Here is an 18,190-nt window from a genome sequence, read left to right as displayed (position 1 = left end):
CACTATGGTATAAAGTTAATTACATTTTTCCCTCTTTCTTAGTCATAATCAATCATTGAAATGGTAAATATATCATTTCTCATTTACATTACTGTATAAATGAGGAAAGATTCAGAAATAGACATTTTCCAAGGTGGATTAAATACTATTACAGGAGTTACCATAACAAAATGTTTTTGAAACTTATTTTCAAGTTCTAAACAAAATTTGAGACAATTCTTAGGTAGAGGTAATCCCAATCTGCTTTTTAATGTGGAGTTTAAATCACAAGTCAGAACCTTAGTATTTAAATTCCCTAAAAGAAACGGGAGGAGGGGGATAAGAAAACTACCTGTATTCTGAAGACCAAAGGTAATATAAATTGCAATATTAAGATTAAAAAGCTTTTTTCACCTCTACCTTATGCTGAGTAAAGAAGGTAAGTATACTAATTAGTACTTTTTAATGCTCTTGATTAAACAAATACCAGACCTCTGGAACACTAGCAAATTATATATATTTCCAACAGTATGATAGGGACATAAAAACAGACATATATGTCAATGGAATAGAACAGAGAGCCCAGAAATGAGCCCACACATATATGGTCAGTTAATTTATGACAAAGGAGCCAGGAATATACATTGGGGAAAGGACAGTCTCTTCAATAAATGGCGTTGGGAAAACTGGACAGCCATATACAAAACAATGAAACTGGACCACTATCTTACACTGTACACCAAAACTAACTCAAAATGAATTAAAGACTTTAACTTAAGATCTGAAACCATAAAACTAGATGAAAGCATAGTGAGTAAGCTCCTTGACATAGGTCTTTGTGATGATTTTTTGAATTTGACGCCAAAAAATCACACACACACACACACACACACACACAATGGAATATTACTTGGCCATAAAAAAGAAATCTTGCCATTTGTGACAACACGGATGGACCTTGAGGGCGTTATGCTAAGTGAAATAAGTCAGAGAAAGACAAATACCATATTATCTTGTAAGGATGTGGAATCTAATAAAACCTGAACTCATAGATCTAGAGAACAGATTGGTGGTTGCCAGAGGCAGGGGATGGAGGGGGAGATATGGATGAAGTGGATCAAAAGGTAAAAATTTTCTGTTAAAGCATAAAGTCCTAGGGATATAATGTACTATTTGAAAGTTGCTAAAAGAGTAGATCTTAAAAGTTCTCATCACAAGAACAAAATTTTGTAACTATGTAGGTTGACAGATGTTAGACTTACTGTGGTGATCATTTTGCACATATACTGAATCATTATTTTGTACACCAGAAACTAACAATGTTATTTGTCAATTATATCTCAATTTTAAAAACCACCAAGTTCTTAACTCATTAGGCAGATGACAAATTTCAAGTACAATCCACAAAATAGCATGCTAAAAGGCTACACATGTAGAATTATTATAGAGAAGGAAGCCTCACTGCTTTTCATAAATTCTAAAAAGTCAGTTGCAATCATTATTCAACTTTAAATTCCAAATTTGAATTTGGTGGTGATGGGAGGGGTTGGAAGCCTGTGGAAAAGGACTGGGAAAAGTCGTGGGCCAACCACCTTGATAACCAGGAGGGCCATGACTATTCACCAAGGCAGCAACATCCAGGCCGAGGGGAAGCATCCAACTGCCTAGCCCAGGGACCTTGCAAATGAAAGGTGAGCCTTTGATATGAGTCTATGGATAATAACGCATTGGAGGTTTCCTGTTAAACTGGCACTCAAAGGACATTTTAAACATCACTTTGAAATAGGGATGTGACGGTGTTATCAAAAGATATGAATGAATTCAAGTGGCATTTTTAGAGTACTTTATTTCAATCATGATAAAACACTTGGTATATTCAATTTTGTAACATTTTAGATATTGGTATTGTTAGGGGAAACACTGACTGAAACCACCCACCCTGGCATGAGTTATCTTACAACAGGAAGTCTTGGTAAGGAACACGGAACTAACAATACCACCAACTGTAAGAATTTGGGAAAGGTCAAAAGGAGAGAGGAGATGCCAGTCCATGTGTCCTACCAGCTTCCCAGAATCCTCCTCGCTGGAATCCATATTGGCTGAGCATGCGAGCACCACCAGGAAGGACCCTGAGTCAGAATGATTGGCCAGAGACAAACCGGAAACTAACCCCATTACCATAAAACCCAAGACTGCGAGCCACGTGGCAGAGCAGTCCTCTGGGTTCCCTTACCCTGTTGCTATTCACCAAGTGCCCCTTCCAAATAAAGTCTCTTGCTTTGTCAGCATATGTGTCTCCTCGGACAATTCATTTCTGAGTGTTAGACAAGAGCCCACTCTCAGGCCCTGGAAGGGGTCCTCCTTTCTGCAACATTATTAGTAAACCAAGGAATTCCTTTTAAAGTTTTCTATTTCCCTTTTCTTAAAGTTCTGTTATCCGGTTGTTCAATTACATCCTCACATTCTACAAATACTTCCTGTTTTTCTGATAAATACCGTGTTTTGGTTATATTAGGCTAGGACTAAATTAGTCCTGTAACTTTTCCTCCTCCTGTTGTTTAGCTGATGGGAGAAAGGAAGTCACACTCACCCCAAGAGCTTTCTCAAAACTCAACCACCTCTCCTGCCTACATTCATTCCCCAGTACTCTTCTTGGTAACTTCAAAGGCAGACACGCCTTCAACTCAAATCCTCATGGTCTCGGGGATCCCTTTAAACACAGGTGCAGTCGCCACCTCCTGGAGATCAGCATAAACTCGGTTATTCCCGAGCTCGGGTTGTTCACCTTCAGCCTGGTCCGTGGTTTGGGAGCCTCGCCCACCCTTAAGAATGGCCCGGGAGCAACCGAGACAAAAGAGGTTGGACTGGCGGTTTGGTTAAACCAAATGAATTGGTTCGGTGACAAGCTGCGTCCTCCATGCCACTAAACGCCATTTTCACTGCGCCTGTATCGCCTGCTGTTCATCCCACAGGCAGGAAAACCAGGTTCCGGGAGAAAAACCTCGGAGCATGACTATCCGTGAAGTCGGACTCGAGTGGATTAGCGTGGTAGTAACCTCTGGGGACCAGGGCCCTGGCCCGTGGCTTTTCATCCCCGCGGCTTCTTAGAATCAGAAGCCTGGGACGCCCCCGACCAATTAAATCAGAACCCTTATCTGCTTGGGAGATTCCAATGCTCAAGCCGAGGACGCAGGCGCGAGTTCTCTATTCTGCACGCGGAGGCCGGCGCGCGTCCCTCCCGGGGAATTGAATGGAGGCCCGGGCCTCCCCCGAGGTGCCCTAGTGTGACCGGGGGCCAGGTCACAAACGCGCGGGCGCGCGGCAGAGCCCAGGCGCCAGGCCACTGCTGCCGTGGGCCCAGGCTCGCGTCGGAGCCGAACAGCAGGCCGCCGCCACCGTCGCTGGGGTCCTTGGTTGCGACCCCTCCCGCTACTCGCTGCGGAAAGCCTCCAGGTGACGCCAAGCTCTGTGACTTACTTCGGCGGCCCTCTAAGCCAAATCCAGGTTTTCTCCTCCCGTTTCTCCTCAACACCTGCAGCTCTGCGTGTCCTCCCTTTTCTCCATGCCCCTGGGATACCCATTTCGAGAGTGTGTGCATCCTGTCCTACATTGCTTTAGCCTCTGTTCAGTGGCCATTTTTTCACATTCTAGGAAGCAATTTGCCGATGCTGCACGGTATAAAAATGCCCATGTGGCCTCCTGAACGTCCATGTCTTTCAGCTCTGGAACAAATTACATTGGGTCATTGTTCAACTTACTAATATTTAGGAAAACAGAGTTGGGATCTATTTTTGCCTATCAAATTGGCAATATTTGTTTTTAACTGAAACTCTCAGTGCTTGTGAGAATGAGGGCAGACAATATAGTATACATTTTTAGAATGTTATTTAGTTGTGTATATCAACCTTAAAAATGCTCACATGGGAATGGTTAAATAATTGATGGCACATACTTCTATGGAATATTTCTCAGGCATGAAAGATAAACTTTTCAAATATTTGATTTCAAACCATGGTATGTTAACTATGATTTATATTCTCTGACAATGTAAATGTTTCATATCTGTACCGTTCAATAAGGTAGTCGCCAGCCAAGTGTGGCTTCTCAGCATTTCAATTGTGGGTAGTATGACTGAGGAGCTGAATTGTAATTTAATTAAATTGAAATTGAAATAGCCACATGTGGTTAGTAGCTACCATATTGGACAATGATGCACAGTCTCAATTTTGTTTAAAAAAAAAGTATATATATGATATTCATCACTGGCTATCTCTAAGAAAGGGACATCATAGTTGCTTCTCCAGCATCTGTTCTTCCTTTGGGTTGCTCTATCTCCCTGATATGTGTATATATGTGGGTGTATATGTGTGTGTGTATATATATATATACACACACACAGATCTCATCTCTGACTCAGTTTCTCCTCCAATACCAGTCCAAACTGGGTGCAGCATTCATGGCCAATCTGTAGGTACCCACACATAGAGACCAGAGCAACACTTATTTGATTATGTATCTTTTAAAAACAACCCTTTTGTTACACAGCAATGTGAATGTACCTAATGCTGCTAACTGTGCACTTTAAAATGGTTAAACTGATAAATTTTATGTATATTTTACCACAATAAAAACAAAAACAAAACAACACCCCTTTTGCAGAAAAACAACCAAATACCAGAGGATAAAACTACCATAAACTATGGTGACCCATCAATATCACAACCCCATGTATGCCATGCTTACTAAAGCACAAGGGCTAAAGCCACCTGAAGAAGGCATTCCCACAAAAGCCAACTGCACAATCTGGGCTGCTACAAAATACCAAGGTCAAAACTCCAAGGCTGTAAACCATGAACCCTCACCACCCCAGAGCCTTAATTTCTCTAGTTGTATTTATTTTTCAAAGTGTTCAGCCAATGCACCAGATGTTGCAAATTGTGGACAAAGAATAACACCCTTTCTTCCCCTCCCAAGTTTCTTATCATTAAATATAACCAGCTAGAAAGAAGTCAAAACATCACATTTATGACTGATAAAGCAGTTTAGAGAGAGTGGCTTTGGTCTACAGCTAAGTGAAATTGTAATAATTTGCCATTGAATTCGACATAATTACTTTGTCGTCACACAGATGGACAGCCTTGGCTGCCCCAGCAGGTATGCAGCCCTTTTATTCTATGGAAGACAACCGCTAGAACACAAATCTTGCAGACAGAAAGACTGGAAGGAGGGAGCCCAAAAGGGCCTGAGTTCATCCATCATCCAAGTCTCCTCTTCTCTAAAGAGGAGATATAGTGGAGATGAGGCTCAAGACCAAGGGCATTGCATGAGTAGAGTTTCCTCCACATGAAAACTTTTAAGTCAGGAGAAAGCAGTTACTTCCCCACATGTCTCAAGAAGAAAAAGAAAATTTGGACAAACCAGTAACCATTAAATCAAATTAATAAGAGATCAAAAAGCAAGTTTTACAGAACCTTCAGGGAAGAGATTATTCCTATAATATATAAAATGCTTCAAGAAGTAGGTAATTAGGTTGTTACCCAGCTCATTTTACGAGCATAATATAACCTTGACAGTAAAACCAGACAAGAACGGTACAGAAAAGGGAAATGATTAGCAAAATTACTAATAACATAGCCATTAAAAATTCTGAGTAAATGTTACATTTAATTCAGAAGTAAATTAAAAAGTAATATATTATGACCAAGTTTGATTTATCCAAGAAATGCCACGTGTTCAATAAAGAAAATCTATTAATGTAATACACCACATTAGCAGATTAAAGAAATAAGACAGCGGCTATCATTCCTCCTATTCCACATTGTGTTGAAGGGCTTAACAAATGTAGTAAGACCATAAGAATAAACAAGAGTCAGAGACTGGATAGGAAGAAAGAAAAAAACACCAATATTTATGACATTGTCCCTGTAGAAAATCCAGGAGAATGTGTAAATTTATTAGAACTAATAAGAGAGCCCAGTCAGATTGCTGGATACAAAATCAACATACAAAAATTAGTAGTGTTCCTGTATACCAATATTTTAAAAACTAAAAAAAAAGACACAGGAAACAGATATCATTCCCAACAGTAACAGAGCTATATCACATTATTAAATAGGAAGATTGAACGTCATAAATACATCACTTCTTTCCCAAATTAATTTACAAATTCAATTCTTATTGAAATACAAGCAAGATATTATGTGGAACTTGGCACACTTATCCTGAAATTGATCTGGCAATGTAAACGATTGAAAATAACCACTATAGTTTTGAAGAAAAACGGTAATAAGGTGAGAGCACTTTCTCTACCAGATATCAAGTTTTATTATAAAGTTATAATCATAAAAAAACATGTAGTATTGATGCAAACTTACACAAGTAGATAAAAGGAATAGAATTGAAAGTCCAGAAACAGCTTCCACACATATATGAAGTATGATTGAGGCAACATTAGAAATCAGTGAAGAAAGGACTTATTATTCAATAAAGTTTTGGAAATAATTGACTAGACATATGAGAAAAAAATTAAATAAGATACTTACCTCAAAGCATACACAAAATTATTTCCATACAGATTAAAGAACCAACTGTAAAAGGCAAAGCATAAAATGTTTTAGATGCTGGGTATCTTTCATCTGCACCTTATATCAGTCTTTGCTGCATACCACTTCTATTTATTTATTTTTGACCATGCCACGAAGCTTGTGGGATCTTAGTTCCCTGACCGGGGACTGAACCCGGGCCCTTAGCAGTGAGAGTGTGGAGTCCTAACCACTGGACTGCCAGGGAATTCCCTGAATAACACTTTATTAAGCTCACAATTCTGGGTTAGCCACTTGGGGTTGGCTCAGCTGGACAGGTCTTCTGATGACTGTGGCTGGGCTCACCCACGCATCTGTGGTCAGCTGCCAGTCAGCTGGGTCACTCTGCTTCTGAGTGTTGGCTGGCTAAAGGCTGGGGTGACAAGTTAAATGTCCTTCATCACCCAGTAGTCTAGCCCAGACTACTTCACATAGGTAGGGGGTCTCAAAAACTGTTGAAAGGACAGTTCTGTAAGCCCCAATGTCTTTCAAAACTCTGCTTGCATCATGTTTGCTAATGCTCCATTGGCCAAAATAAGTCACATGGTCAAGCTGAGATTCAAGAGGTGGGGAAATATTGATTCTAACTCTTGCAGGAAATACAGAGATAGGCAACATTTGTGGCCATTTTGTAATTTCTGATTCTGCTTTCTGCCCCGGGGGCTGAACCATAAGGACTGCATCAAGTGTGTCTCATGCTCTTTGGCTTCCATTTGGGTTCAGCCAATGGGGAACAGCAGCAGAAGATAAGAGGAATGGAGGAGAGTGAGATTGAGGATTTATTCCCTTGGCTCTCTTGCTGCAGCACATTGCTGCAGACTGACTGGTTCCTCCATCCAAAGGCCCAGCTCCAGTCAGGTGGCCTTTTTCCACAGTGCACTATCTGGGTTCTATCTTTCTATCTATCTATCTATCCATCCATCTACCTACCTATCTACCTACCTACCTACCATCTATCTATCTATAGCTTTCTGTCTCCTACAGTACAACGCTATCCTTTTTGGTTTCCCTACACTCTACCCACACCTTTGAAAATAAGCTCTCTGTTAAATTTTCCTCAAATTACTCAATTTGAATGGATCATGTCTTTCCTGTGGGACCCCGACTGATACAGAAGTAAATATAGAAGAATTTCTTAAATGAGGCACAAAAAGCAAAAACTATAAAATTAAAATATGACAAAACACATTGTGGAAATAGAGAATTCTAGACCCAAATACTCTGACTCAGCCATAGTTGAAATTACAGTTAAAGCCATAAGCCATACATTTTGAGAAATTTTGAGTGGAGATCATTTGGACACAGATTTTTTTAATAACCTTTAACAATTAGTTAAAGCAAAATCCAAAAGTGTATTCATTAAATCCCGCTCCAGTCTGGTGTGGTTACAGTTCTGCTAAAGTTAGATCTACACATGGAAATAATATAATTTATTTAATATGCCTCCTATTCTGGACATATGTTATAGCCAATCCATTACTATTATAAACAATGCTTTTTGTGTCCACTTAAGAATTCATTCTCTATCCTAATGTCATGAAGACATCCTCTTAATATCATCTACCTGAAGTCTTATTGTTTTACTTTTCACATTTAAATCTATAGTCCACCTAAAATTGATTTTTGTGGATGGCAAGATAAGGGTCAAAAATCTTTTTCTTTCTATATGGATTCTCAGTTGACCCAGAATCAAAAGCTATTCTTTCCCCATTGTTCTTAATGCCATCTTTGTCTTAGATGAAGGTCCATATATGCATGGCTCCCATTCTTTTAATGTCAACCTTTTTGTGGTTTTATGCTTTAGAGTTATCTTTCATAAATAGCACTTAGGTTTTCTTTCTTGTTTTGTTTTTTTACAAATTGGTTATTTATTCCATTCACATTTATTTTGATTATCAACATATTTAGACTGGATACCCAGTTCTACGTTGATCATGACTTTCACCATAGTTGCTAGGAAGTCTGTTCTCATCTTGTCATTCCTTTGTAAGTGTTCCCTCCCTACTCTCTGACTGCTTTCATGATATTTTCATTGTTTATAATGTTCTATAGTTTCAGGGTAAAACTTTTTATTTATTCTGCTTTGGATATGTTGTACCATCATGGATCTGTGGATTCATATTTTTCATCAGTCCTGGAACATTCATAGCCATTATTTTTTAAAATATTGCTTTTGGTTCATTGTCTCTACTTTCTCCTTTTGAAACTCTAATTAGACATGTTGGTCCATTACATTATATTTTCCACATGCTGCTTTATACTTTCCATCTCCTTATCTCTCTTTACTACATTCTGGATATATCTTTCATATTTTCTAGTTCACTAATTTTCCAGTTGCTCTAGCATCATTATTGAAAAGACCATTTTTTCCCAATGCTCCAAAGTCCCATCTTTTTCATAAATCAAGTATCCATATGCCATAATCAAATGTCTGTTTCTGGGACTTGTATATATTCTACTGATCTACTTGTATATTCTATCTTTTTTTTTTTTTTTTTGGCTGTGTTGGGTCTTCTTGCTGCACACGGGGCTTCTCTAGTTGCAGTGCACGGGCTTCTCATTGTAGTGGCTTCTCTTATTGTGGAGCATGGGCTCTAGGTGTGCAGGCTTCAGTAGTTGTTGCACATGGGCTCAGCAGCTATGGCTCGCAGGCTCTAGAGTGCAGGCTCAGTAGTTGCAGCGCCCGGGCTTAGTTGCTCCATGGCATGTGGGATCTTCCCAGACCAGGGATTGAACTCGTGTCCCCTGCATTGGTATGTGGATTCTTAACCACTGAGCCACCAGGGAAGTCCCTACTTGTATATCTTGTACCAATACCGTATCACCTTAATTACTGTAGCTTCACAATAAGGCTTGATATCCAACACGCAATTTCTCCCACCTGCATTTCCTTCTTTAAGAGTATCATGACTATTCTTGGCCCTCTGTCCAAGTACTTTTAAGAATCAGCTTGTCAAGTTCCACAAAAAGAAAGTTAGGATTTTGATTAGAATTTTATTCAATTTATAGATCAATTTGAAAAAAAACACTCCATTTATTTAGGTTTTGTCCAATTTATCTCATCACATTTTGTAGTTACATTAAGTAGTATTTTTTATGTAGAAGTCTTACACATTTTTTGTTAGATTTATTCCTATGTACTTGATATTTCTGGATCATAAATGATACCTCTTTAAACTTTCATTTCTAACTCCTTTTTGTTGGCATAAGAAACGAAATTGATTTTTGTATGTTGAGCTTGTATTCATCAACATTACTTAATGTTCTTATCAATTCTAATAATTTATCTGTAGATGATCTTGGATTTTCTACATATATAATTATATGTAACTAATGACTTTTATTTCTTCTTTTATAATCACTATACATTTTTTCTTTGCCTCATGACACTGGCTAAGATCTCCAGTACAATGTTGAATAGAAGTGATGATAGAGGGCAACATTTTCTTGCTTCCAACATCAAAGGGAAGTTTTTACTGTTTCAGCACTAGGTACAACATTTACTGTAGATTTTTTATTGACACTGTTTAGCAGATTAAGGAAATTCTCATGTATTCCTAGTTTGCTAAAAGTTTTCTTTAAAGTTATGAAAAATGTTGCAATTTATCAAGTGCTTTGGCATCTATTGAAATGATAATATGGTTTTTATCTTTTAATATCTTAATGTGGTAAAATAAATTTTCTCATGTTAAAATCAAACCTTGTATTTCTGGGACAAAGGCAAATTAATCACGAAATATTCATCTTCTTATATATGCTAGTTTTTAAAATATATAGAACAGTTTTTTTTTTTTTAATAGAAGTCCCTGCAACCATTTTTTTTTTTATAGCTACTTTATTTATTTATTTCTTTATTTTTTTGGCTGTGTTGGGTCTTCGGTTCGTGCGAGGGCTTTCTCTAGTTACGGCAAGTGGGGGCCACTCTTCATCGCGGTGCAGGGACCGCTCTTCATCGCGGTGCGTGGGCCTTTCACTATCACGGCCCCTCCCGTTGCGGGGCACAGGCTCCAGACGCGCAGGCTCAGTAGTTGTGGCTCACGGGCCCAGCCGGTCCGTGGCATGTGGGATCTTCCCAGACCAGGGCTCGAACCCGCGTCCCCTGCATTAGCAGGCAGATTCTCAACCACTGCGCCACCAGGGAAGCCCTAGAACAGTTTTATAATGTGTAGAATTTTTGCATTTTTGCCTTGAGTAAAATTGACCTGTAATTTTCTTATTCATATTGTCTTCCTTAGGTATTGATATCAAGGTTAGTCTCATAAAACATGTTGAAAACTGTTCCCTCTTTTTCTGTTCTCTTGGAGAGTTTATGAAATATTGAAACCATACCAGTTTAATAGAAAGTATTTAGGAGGGAGACTAAGGTGGCAGAGTAGGAGGACATGAAGCTCACCTTCCCCACAAACACATCAAAAATACACCTACATATGGACCAATTCTCACAGAAAACCAACTGAAAACTGGCAGAAGATCTCCTATACAATCAGAGCTGCAATAAAGATCTTCACATAACTGGGTAGGCCCAAAAAAAGAATGGGCATCCAGTGGAGACTGGTGCCCCTGGGACAGATCTGTAAGGAAGAAAAGGTCCACATGAGTGGACTCTCGCCCTGGGGAGCCCTCTTGCCTGCTGGGAAATCTGCTGAGACAGACAGAAGGGCTGGAGAAGCCTAGACTGTACTCACGACGAGTGCCCGCATGCTGGTGTGCTAACAATCAGGGAGGAGAGAAACTTGCTCTGGTGGCTACCAACTTGCTGCATTTCCCAATCCAAAGAGGTGAATACCCTGGTCCCATTCACTCCACACCACAGGCTGGTGCGAGATCAGGGCAAAGATTCAGTCTAGCTACACAGAGACAGACTGAGGCACCTGAAATGTGATCTGGGCAGAACTGCAGAGACCATTGTCAGCACACACTTGAGGGCTGTGGGTCAAACTGGGAAGACATTGTCAGCTTGTGCACCAGGTGGTGCCAAGAACATGCAGCAGCTAAGCACTTAATCTTGGGCAGACAGGTCCTGGGAGAAGACTGCCACAGAGGCAGTCCAGATCCCAGGAGGCAGCACAGCCACCTCAATTCCTGCAGCCACAACACCCTGACCCAAGCCCCAGGCTATTTCACACCACAGCCTTGCACTAGATTTGGGATGAACACAACAGGGAAAGGGATGCGATCTTGGGATGCTTCTGAGTGGAAATGCAGATGCCTACACAGGCAGCACACAGGTCTGCTGTGACAACATGGGCCTCACTTGCTTCAGCAATCATCTCCTTTGGTGCAAGGCATGCACCCAAGGGCAACGGAGCCTGATCAAACCCAACCCTCAGGGCTTCTACTCCAAAAACTGGGGAGCAGATCCCACCCCCAGTAGGGCAGTGACAACCACAGAGCAAAGAGGAAGCCCCACTTCACATCCAGTACAGCCTCTAGACACCACAACATCAATCATAACCCCTTATCAAGGGGATAACAGCCAGCATACTCTGAGGAAAGACGTGGCTGTTACGTATACCAAAACCAATCCTTGCACCAAAAATATTGGAAACACACAGTCTTCACAGGGATGATCCCACATAAAAACACCCCTTCAAGACCACGGTAGATAACTGTTTCTCCTAAATTCATAGAGACATAGAAAGTTAAGTAAAATGAAAAAGCAGAGGAACTACTTTTAATCAAAAGAACAAGAGAAGTCCCCTGAAATAAAAAAAACAATGGAACAGACCTCACTAGTCTACCAGACCCTGAGTTCAAAAAGGAGATAATAAAAATGCTAAAGTAATTAAGAAAGATTATCGATAAAAATGCAGATCACTGTAACAAGGAACTAGAAACTAGAAAGATGAATCAATCAAAATTAGACAATTCAATTGCCGAGATAAAAACTAACCTAGAAGCAATGAATAGCACTAAATGAAATGAAAGAACAAATAAGTGATCTGGAAGAGAGAATAATGGAAATCACACAGTCCGAACAGCAGACAGAAAGACAAATGAAAAAAAAATGATAGCAACATATGAAATCTATGGGATAAAATAAAGCATGCCCACCTACGCATAATAGGGGTTCCAGAAGGAAAAGAGACAAAAAAGGGGATCGAAAATGTATTTGGAGAAATTATGGCTGAAAAATTCCCAAACCTAAGGAAGGAAACAGATATTCAAGTACAGGAAACACAGAGGATCCCAAACAAGATGAACCCAAACAGATCCACAGCAAGACACATCATAATTAAAATGGCAAAAGTTAAAGAGAGGATTCTAAAGGCAGCAAAAGAAAACAAAGAGTAAGTTACAAGGGAATCCCCATAAGGCTGTCAACTGATTTCTCTGCAGAAACTTTGCAGGCCAGAAGGGAGTGGCATGATATATTCAAAGTCCTGAAAGGGAAAACCTGAAAACTAGAATACTCTATCCAGCAAGAATATCATTTAGCATAGAAGACAAGATAAAAAATTTCTCAGATAAGCTAAAACTAAAAGAATTCAGCAATACTAAACCTACCCTAAAAGAAATATTGAAGGGTCTTCTCTAAATAGAAAAGAAGCAAGAATCTATAGGAAATGGAAAACCATATAGGAAAGGCCAATATATAAAAGAATTGCAGATCCCTTAAATAAGCCAGTACATTGTTCAAAAAAACAATCAAAAATTTTTCAAAAGCGATGATAACTATTACAATTAACAGCAAAAGGATAAGCATGAAGATGTGAAATAGGACATCAAAACTGCAAAATGGGGGGGAGAGGAGTATAAAAATGTAGATCTTTTAGAATGTGTTTGAACTTGTATGACTATCAGTTTAAAGCAAGTAGATATAGTCATGGGTCAACATACTTGAAAACTAGAGTAACCACAAATCAAAAACATACAACAGATTCACAAAAAGCAAAAAGAAAGGAATTCAAGCATACTGAAAGAGAAAATCATCAAACCACAAAAGGAAAAACAAAAAGAAGAAATGAACAAAGAAGAACTACAAAAACAACTGGAAAACAAGATTTAAAATGGCAATAAGTACATACCTATCAATAGTTACTTTAAGTGTCAATGAACTAAATGATCCAATCAAATGACATACAGTAGCAGACTGGATTAAGAAAACCAAGAATCTACAATATGCTGCCAACAAGAGACTCACTTTAGGGCGAAAGACACACACAGAATGAAGGTGAGGGGATGGAAAAATATATTTCATGCAAATGGAAATGACAAGAAAGCAGAGGTAGCAATACTCAAATTAGACAAAATAGACTTTAAACCAAAGGCCATAAAGACAAATAAGGACATTATACAAAGATAAAGGGATCAATACAACAAGAGTATATTACATTCATTAACATATATGCACCCAATATAGGAGCACCTAAATATCTAAAACAAATACTATCAGACATAAAGGGAGAAACTGACAGCACTACATTAATAGTAGAAAACTTTAACACCCCACTGACATTAATGGACAGATCATCCAGAAAAAAAAATCAATAAGGCAACAGAGGTCCTAAATGACACAATAGACCAGTTGGACTTAATTGCTATCTACAGGACACTACATACAAAACAAACAAACAAACAACAGAATACCATTATTTTCTTTTTTCTTTTTTAATATTTATTTATTTTATTTATTTATTTTTTGCCTGCATTGGGTCTTAGTTGCCAGAAAACCATTCTTTTCAAGTGCACATGGAACCTTCTCTAGAATGGACCACCTGCTAGGTCACAAAACAAGCCTCAACAATTTAAGAGGATAGAAATTATTTCAAGCATCTTTTCTGACCACAACCATATGAAACTAGAAATCAACCACAGAAAGAAAAACAAGAAAAGAAGGAACACGTGGAAACTAAACAACATGCTGCTAAAAAAAACGAGTCAATGATGAAATCAAAGAATAAATTGGAAAATACCTCAAGACAAACGAAAATGAAAATACAACCTTACAAAATCTCTGAGATGCAGCAAAAGCAGTTCTAAGAGGGGAGTTCATAGTGATACAAACCTTCCTCAAGAAATAAGAAAACTCTCAAATAAACACTTAACCTATCACCTAAAAGAATTAGAAAAAGAAGAAAAAACAAAGCCCAAATTCAGAAGGAGAAAGGGAATAATAAAGATCACAGAGGAAATAAATACAATAGAGATTAAAAGAAACAACAGAAAAGATCAATAAAACCAAGACCTGTTTTTTTGAAAAGATAAACAAAATTGACAAACCTCAAGCCAGGCTTACCAAGAAGAAAAGAGAGAGGACCCATATTAACAAAATAAGAAATGAAAGAGAAGAAATAACAACTGAAACTACAGAAATACAAAAAAAAAATCATAATACTATGAACAGTTATATGCTAGGACAACCTAGAAGAAATGGACAAGTTTCTAGAAACGTACAGCTTGCCAAAACTGGGTCAAGAAGAAACAGATAATTTGAACAGAGCAATCACTAGAAGTGAAACAGAATCTTTAATGAAATTCCCTGCAAACAAAAGTCCAGGACTGGACAGCTTCACTGGGGAATTCTACCACACATACAAAGAAGAACTTATACCAATCCTTCTCAAACTATTCCAAAAAATTGAAGAGGAGGGAACATTCCCAAATTCATTCCACGAAGTCACTATCACCCCTATAACAAAACTAGACAAAGACACTACAAAAAACGAAAATTACAGGTCAATATATTTGATGAGTATAGATGCAAAAATCATCAACAAAATACTGGCAAACTGAATCCAACAATACATAAAAAGGATCATACACCATGATCAAGTTGGATTCATACCAGGGTCGCAAGGATGGTTCAACATATGTAGATCAATCAATGTGCTATACCACATCAACAAAAGAAAAAACAAAAACCACATGATCATCTCAATAGATGCAGAAAAAGCATTTGACAAAATTCAATATCCATTCATGATTAAAAACTCTTACCAAAGTGGGTATAGAGGGGACATATCTCAACATAATAAAAACAATATGTGACAAACCTACAGTCAACATTATATTCAGCAATGAAAAGCTGAAAGCCTTCACACTAAATTCAGAAACTAGATAAGGACCCCCAATATCACCACTTCTATTTAACATAGTATTGGAAGAACTAGCCCCAGGAATTAGGTACGAAAAAGAAATAAAAGGTATATGAACTGGAAAGGAAGAGGTAAAACTGTCACTATTTGTAGATGACATGATACTCTATATAGAGAACCCTAAAATCTCCAAACAAAAACTATTAGAACTAATCCATGAATTCAGCAAGGGAGCAGGATACAAGATTAATATACATAAATCCGTTGCATTTCTTTACACTAACAATGAAATACCAGAAAGATAAAGTAAAAAAACAATCCTGTTTAAAATCGATTAAAAAAATTACCTAGGAATAAACTTAACCAAGGAGGTTAAAGACCTATACACTGAAAACTATAAGACATTGATAAAAGAAATTGAAGATAAGTCAAAGAAATGGAAGGATATCGCATGCTGTTGGATTGGAAAAATTAATATTGTTAATATGGCCATAATACCCAAAGCAATCTAGATTCAATGTGATCCCTATCAAAATACGCATGACATTTTTCAAAGAACTAGAACAAATAATCCAAAATTTTATATGCAACCACAAAAGACCTAGAATTGCCAGAGCAATCCTGAGAAAAAAGAACAAAGCTGGAGGCATAACCCTTCCAGACTTCAGACTATACTACAAAGATACAGTAATCAAAACAGCATGGTAGTGGCACAGAAATAGACATATGGATCAATGGAACAGAATTGAGAGCCCAAAAAGAAACCCACACACCTATAGTCCATTAATCTACTACAAAGGAGATAAGAATATACCAAGGAGAAAAGGCTCTTTAACAAGTGGTGTTGGGAAAGCTGGACAGCTACATGTAAATCAATGAAATTAGAACACTCCCTCATACCATATACAAAAATAAACTCAAAATGGTTTAAAGACCTAAATATAAGACATGACACCCTAAAACTCCTAGAAGAGAACATAGGCAAGACATCCTGACATAAATTGTAGCAATATTTTCTTAGATCAATATCCCAAGGCAAAAGAAATAAAAGCAAAAATAAACAAATGGGACCTAATCAAACTAAAAAGCTTTTGCAAAGCATAGGAAACTATCAGCAAAATGAAAAGACAACCTACAGAATGGGAGAAAATATTTGAGAATGATGTAATGGACAAGGGGTTAATATCCAAAATATACAAACAGTTCATATAACTCAACATTGAAAAAATAAATAAAAACAAACAACCCAATCAAAAATTCAGCAGAAGACCTAAATAGACATTTATCCATAGAAGACATACAGGTGCATGGAAAGATGCTCTAATTATTAGAGAAATGCAAGTCAAAACCATGATGAGGTAGCACCTCATACCAGTCAGAATGGCTATCATCAAAAAGTCTACAAATAATAAATGCTGGAGAGGATATGGAGAAAAGGGAACCCCTCTACATTGTTGGTGGGAACGTAAATTGGTGCAGCCACTATGGAAAACAGTATATAGGTGCCTTAAAAAACTGAAAATAGAGCTACCATATGATCCAGCAATTCCACTCCTGGGTATATACCTGGAAAAGACAAAAACTCTAATTCAAAAAGATACACACACCCCAGTGTTCACAGCAGCACTATTTACAATAGCCAAGATATGGAACCATCCCAAATACCCATCAACAGATGATTGGCGTAAGAAGATGTGATATATATACACAATGGAGTATCACTCAGCCATAAAAATGAATGAAATATTGCCATTTGCAGCAACATCGTTGGACCTAGAAAATATTATGCTTAATGAAGCAAGTCAGATAAAGACAAATATTATATGGTATCACTTATATGTGGAATCTGAAAAAATAATACAAATGAATATGTATACAAAACAGAAATAGACTCACAGACATCAAAAACAAACTTATGGTTACCAAAGGGGAAAGGTGGGGAGAGGGATAAATTAGGAGTTTGGGATTAACAGATACAAAGTACTATACATAAAACAGATAAGCAACATGGATTTACTGTATCACACAGGGAACTATATTCAATATCTTGTAATAACCTATAATGGAAAATAATCTGAAAAATATAACTGAATCACTTTGCTGTAACCTGAAACTAACACAATATTGTAAATCAACTGTATTTCAATAAATAATAATAATAAAAAGAAGAAGGAGCAGTAAATATAGGGAGTTGAGTAGACAAGTATTGGAGAACTGAAAAGGTAGAGGGGGAACTGCAGTAACATAGAGGTAATAAATACAGGAAGTAGCTACCACCCCTAGGGATGACGGAACGAAGGGAAGAGGTTGGGTTATTAAAAACCACAAACTTGGAGGAGGGACCTACAGAGATGGGATCCAGACCTCTGAAGAAGGGTGCTGCCTAGCTGTGCAGGTTCCTCAAGAGTCAAACAAAAGACTTAAAGTCAGGCGTTAGTCCTTGAAAAGGTTGTTTTACTTCTACTTTTTATAGAAAGCATCCCCTTCTTTAAGGCATTTTACTTCCACCTACTGGAGAACTGTCATAACGCACTGAATTTGTTGGGACAAGATGCTTCAATACCATAAGTAAACCTACAATATCCACAATGA

At 38.0% G+C, this 18,190-nt stretch overlaps 1 protein-coding gene across 2 annotated transcripts in view; it reads right to left on the bottom strand.

Moving 5' to 3' along the window:
- Positions 1-18,190, bottom strand: part of ANKIB1 (ankyrin repeat and IBR domain containing 1) — a 238,061-nt gene that overhangs the window by 186,227 nt on the left and 33,644 nt on the right. The gene's annotated exons all lie outside the window — the stretch shown is intronic.

Source organism: Balaenoptera acutorostrata, chromosome 7 (genome assembly GCF_949987535.1).
Source record: "Balaenoptera acutorostrata chromosome 7, mBalAcu1.1, whole genome shotgun sequence".
Lineage (NCBI taxonomy): Eukaryota > Metazoa > Chordata > Mammalia > Artiodactyla > Balaenopteridae > Balaenoptera > Balaenoptera acutorostrata.
This window is presented reverse-complemented; position numbering and strand designations above follow the sequence as displayed.